The sequence below is a fragment of the Alligator sinensis genome, unplaced genomic scaffold (assembly GCF_000455745.1).
Source record: "Alligator sinensis unplaced genomic scaffold, ASM45574v1 scaffold461_1, whole genome shotgun sequence".
In the NCBI taxonomy this organism is placed as follows: Eukaryota; Metazoa; Chordata; order Crocodylia; family Alligatoridae; genus Alligator; species Alligator sinensis.
Window position 1 is genome coordinate 297482 of NW_005842986.1, and position 5248 is coordinate 302729.

The 5248-nt window shown below is 52.5% G+C and overlaps 1 long non-coding RNA gene across 1 annotated transcript in view; it reads left to right on the forward strand.

The window, feature by feature from the left end:
* Positions 1 to 1151: 1151 nt before the first annotated feature.
* Positions 1152 to 5248, forward strand: part of LOC102385723 — a 15993-nt gene continuing 11896 nt past the window's right edge. The window contains exons 1-2 of the long non-coding RNA XR_325256.1: positions 1152 to 1230; positions 2207 to 2362. This is a non-coding gene — a long non-coding RNA (uncharacterized LOC102385723). The remainder of the gene's footprint in view (positions 1231 to 2206; positions 2363 to 5248) is intronic.

Consider the following 5248-nt stretch of genomic DNA (forward strand, 5'->3'; position numbering starts at 1 on the left):
GGGTAGCTGCTGGCAGCCACAGAACCCGGCCTGGGGGTCAGGGGCTTTGGACTGGGGGCAAGGGGCAGTAGGGCTGTGGGGCAGAGGCTTTGGGTGGAGGGCAAGGGGCAGCAGGGCTGGGGGCCAGGGGCTTTGAGTGGGGGGCATGGGGCACAAGCAGGGTATCCTGCCATGTACCCTGTCACAGGAGAGAACAAGAAGGGGACACAACAAATCAAAGAAATAAAATAAGAAAAAAACACTTACCCGCAGCAGGAGCGGTAGTGAGGCGGGAGCAAGAGGAGGAACCTGCATGGCTCGTCAGCCGTGTTTTTATTCAATTGAGACTGGCCGGTGATGTCATCAATAATCACCGGCCAGCGAAGATAAAGATGGTGACCGACAGCAAAGGGAGAGGAGGAGAGAGCTGGAGAAGTGTGTGGGCGGACAATGCACACCTGGAAATCCCCAGGAGGCACAAAGCCTTGGATAAGGAGCCAGAGGAGGCTCCTGAGGAGGAGTGTGCCGGCGGCGGTAGGGAGCACGCCGGCAGCTATATAGACAAAAACAGTCTTTGCAGGCTGCGGAGACAGCCACTGCAAAGAAGGAAGAAACAAGCCCATGAGGACCCACAATATATCAGGTGGGAGCCAGGGAAATGACGGGGAGGAGGAAGAAGCAACACCGTGGGGAGAGCTTTGAGAGGAGCAACGGGGAGGATGGCGGAAGAACAGGGTGTTTGCCCTGAATCCGGAAGGCGAACAGCCACGTGTGGTGAGGCCATGGGACACCTGGCTTAAGCTGCTCCAGAGAGAGGAGACTACGGGTGTACGGCACACAGGGGTCATACCTGGGGTAGACCCCAAGGGAGCGAGGCCCCAGAATCTGTAGGCAGGGGACTACCTAGAGTCCTGGCTTGACGCCAAGCAAGGCACTTTAGAGTTTCGTTACTGGTTTTGGTTTTTGTTTCCCCATGTCACAGGGCACTTAGGTGCCCTGCTCCTAAAGAGCAGAAAACTGCTAGAGAAAGAGCCCTAGCAGGGAATAAGGAGCCCAGCTGTGGGTTGCCAGGGCAACCAGGAGGTCAGCTGACTGAAAGGGGCAGGGCCTGGCTCCTATATAAATCACAGACAGGAGGCCAGAGGCAGTTCCCTGCCAGCAGCCCAAGAAGAAGGAGCTCTCTGCTGCAAAAGAGAGGAGAAGCCTGCTGAAAGAGCAGCACATGATACAGCGGCGGGATGAAGAGCCCTGGTAGGCCAAGTGTTGTTATAGCCAAGCGGCTTATGTTTAAGTTATAGCCAGGAGGCTCGAGTTTGTGTTGCTGTTCATTACACTGGTGGTTTGGGTGAGGCTATTACGGGTTGGAGGAGGCCTCATAGGGGACTCACAGTGGAGTGGGGACCCCAGCGCCAGTAAGGGCACAGCATCCTCATAGGGGACCCATGGTAGAGTGTGAGGACCCTAGCGCCAGGGAGGGTGCAGCATTCAGGGTACAGAGACCCCAGCCCCAGAGAGGGGCAGTTGAGAAGCCCCAGAGAAGGGGGCATTGTGGAAAAGCCCAGAGTGGGCACGGCATGCCCCGAGAGAGGGCGGCCTTGCAGAGAAGGCCCCCGAGAGAGACTGAACAACGTCCATTTCAGCTGCGAGGCTTGGGGTGTGGTATAAGGGGTGGTTGGAGCCACGCATAGCCCTTAAGGCTAGGGTGCCCCTGAAGCACCCATCGTAGAGTGAGACCCACGAAGAGTCCGGGAGTTCACGGAGCCAGAAGTAACTGTGTCCAAGTAGACGTGAGGCAGCCTCCCTAATACACTGGAACATCAAAGACATGGCAGGAAAGAATCTGAGGGTGCCCTTGGGCCAACTTGGCACGGGGAGGGGGCCTTGAGGAGATCACGGCCCTCCTGCAGGACCCCGCCCGTGACACCCTGCATGAAGAGGTTGAGAGGTAGAGAGGACGGGATTAGCCAAACCAAGTCCCCAAGGGGAAAGAGCTTGGGACCCCAGGGCTTAACAGTGTGATTTTGTTTTCTTTTGGTTTTCCCCAAGCCAAGGGGTTGAGAAGAAAAGGGCCCAGGTAACCGAGTGCTTTGGGGGCAGGAACCTTAGAGATCTACATTGTGATCTAATCCATGAGGCCAAGATAGGTGTTGACCAAGCACAGGTTCTTCGGTCGGGTATAAAAGAAGGAATCTAGGACAAGATATTAGCACGATACCCTCGACTGCAGCACAGAGGAGGGACTTGGCCCATCCAACCAGCAAGGCGGAGTAAGGATGGAGTGTAGCAGTGGCAGAGCCCCGTAAGTGACCGTCGGACAGACTACACCCGATCGAGAGACCCCTGAGGAGGCAGCCCCCACTGGGAACATTCAAAGTCATGGCAGGTGAGATAAGGGCAAACCACCTCAAGAGTGAACAACTACTCGGTCAGCAACGAGAGTGTGCGAGGCAAACATCACCCGCCACACGAAGTAAAGCAGCATGTGACCAGGTGTTCGAGCCCCAACGGCCACATACCCCTTGCCCTCATTTTGTTTTTCTGCCATGCCGGCACTCCGGCACCTTCCAAGGTAGGCATTATGGTGTTTTTCAGCACTCTGGCCAAAAAACGTTGCCTACCCCTGAGTTTGGTGCTTGTTTGAATTTACAAACCACTTTTCAGAGCTGGGCATATGAACTTTACTTCATCAGCCTCCTAGATACAGAAACTCATGGACTCAATATAAACAGTGGAATTCTGACACTACAACCTGCCGAACTTCTGATTTCCCCAGGTACCTCTTGCACTTTTACCTGCGCTGCTACATCTCCCTTCCCTCCCCCACCCCAGCCTGTCCCTCACCCCCTGACACCTCCATTTCCATTTCCACCAACTGGCTTTCTTATCTGCATTGCATGCCAGGCCAGCCTCTGGCTTCCTTACTACTCCTTCCATCCAGGACCAGCAGACACACAGACCAAATGCAGGTGCTTCCTCAGCCTGACAAAGGGTTTTTTAATGCAAAAGCTTGCTAAGGTACACTTTCTAACTATACAGTTGGCCTACTAAAAGACACCAGATTGTCTTACCTGTTGTCATTTAAATTGGTGGACTGGACTGAGGCTGTAGAGGAGGAGGAAACCTCACTGGGGCATACTACTGCATTGTGTAGAGCCCCCAGCACCTTAACACACACACAGTTTCAGACACCCATGTCACGAGTCGAAACAGCATCGAAATGAAACAGCTGGCGAAATTTCACACAACCCTATTGGGAAGCCATTTCTGCTCCCTTTTCAGTACCTGGGCCTTGACTGAAATGATTTGATTTACCTCTATAGTGACATGAATGTCCAAGTCTGTGTAGAAATCAGGCACATCTGTGGTACGTGGGGTCTCCTGCTTTCTGGGACTACTCCTTCTCAGGATCACCAAGTGTGGAAAGCATCCTAAAATGTGTGTGGTAAGGGGCTGGCAGTCAGCAAGGCCTTCTCTTCCTCCCATGTCCAGCAGAGGAGAGAAAGGAAGTGTGCCAAGGCCTGTGAAGATGAACCATGAAAGACAGGAATGTAGAAACAAGAGTGAGAGACAGAAAGTATGTGTTTTGTTTTTTAATTGCTTTCTTTTTGAGAGAGAAACAGCCCCAGTATGTGTGCATTCTAGCAACACATAGCCTGTCATGCCAGTAGCCTCAATAAATTGCTGGATGAGTATAGAAATTATGTGTGTATGCATACACGTGTGTGAGACTGTGTTTGTGAAAGAGAGTGCATCTGTTTCTGCTTGTAAGGGATTGGCAGAGGTATTCACAGGGGGGATGGGTAGGGGTGCACAGGGGTGCTGGTGCACCCCTTGACTGGCCATGCTCCCCATTTAGCTAGCGGGCAGAGGTGTAGGTGGGAGCATCAGTGCCCACCCTGCAAGTGCTGGCCAGGGGGAGAGGGGTTGGCCGCAAAAGTGGCTGTGCTGCTTCTGGAAGTGGCCGCAGGAGCTTTTATGGTGAGTGAGATTGGCCATGGGCCGCCCCCCCCCCAGGTCAGTGGAATCAGCCGTGGGGAGACCCCCTCCCCTGGTCAGTGGGATCTGGCTGCCGGGGGCCCCTTCCCCCCCAGTCGCTGAAATAGTGTAAAGGGGGGCACATGTCCCCCCTGACTCAAGAGGCACCAGACACCCATGGGTATTCAAGTTGGTATTTACATAAGGATAGGCCAGTAGTTTTATGATTCAGGTGAGGGTGAGTGTCTCAGATACTCTGTGCCAAGGAACATGAAGCCATTGGAGGAATCCCCACAGCGGGGACTAACACAAGGCTGAGGGAGAGAGAGAAAGCTGGGTGACTATTGCTTAAAATACTCATCAGTTCTGATCTCCCACCCACAAACAAATAAAAAAAAAAAATTCTGATTAAAGAATGGGTGTGTATTTGACTCATTGTCCACCAACCAATCTGCAAAACTAGCTGAATAATCAAATCCATATTCTTGTCCAATAACATATGCAAAAATTATCAGTAAATTAGCCTGATAACTGATTTGATGACTGTCATTTTCCTCTGGCTGGCAGCAGAGAAAGTCTAGCCAGAAAATGCCATATTTCAGCAGAAAAAATCCTAGAAAAGAAAAAAATTGAAGTACATATAAAGAAGAAAGGATACTTTAAAACCATTTGTAGGTCTTCTAGCAGCACTTGCCTTATTCTGCATTTTACAAGTTGCCAGAAACCAGCAAAAGCCATAATATGTGTATGCAGCTAGGTCTGGCATGTTTGTGCATAAATAGTATTCAGCAGTTGGCAACCTACAGCCTGAAACATCATTGGATCCAGCCTGTGGAGCCTGGTCTTGCTGATTATTTGGTAGCAGAGACTTTTCCTGTCCTGCACTGTGTGAGTGCGTCCACACAAGTGCACATGTGTCTCTTGCCCTGCCTCAAACCCCTTTGAGGTGGGGCAACAGGCATGTGCGGGAATGAAAAAACATTCCCCACGCTGCAAACTTGCAGCGCGGGGAGAAAATTAGGCCCCTGGGTATCCAGGGGTCTAAAAAAAAATTGAAGTTTAAAAAAAGTGGAGCATCCAGAGGCTGGGTCCTCCATGGAGATGCTCTGGCTGCCAGAGCATCTCTATGGTTGGCCCTTGCCCTGGTGCTGAAACACGCAGCTGGCCAGGCCACATGTTTTGGCACCAGGGCACCAGTGCTGGTGAGTAAGGTGTCGAGGGAGCTGGAGGAGGGGGGAGGGGGGACTCCCAATGGCCCCACTCACTCCCCCAGCCCCCCCAACCACTGCCCTGG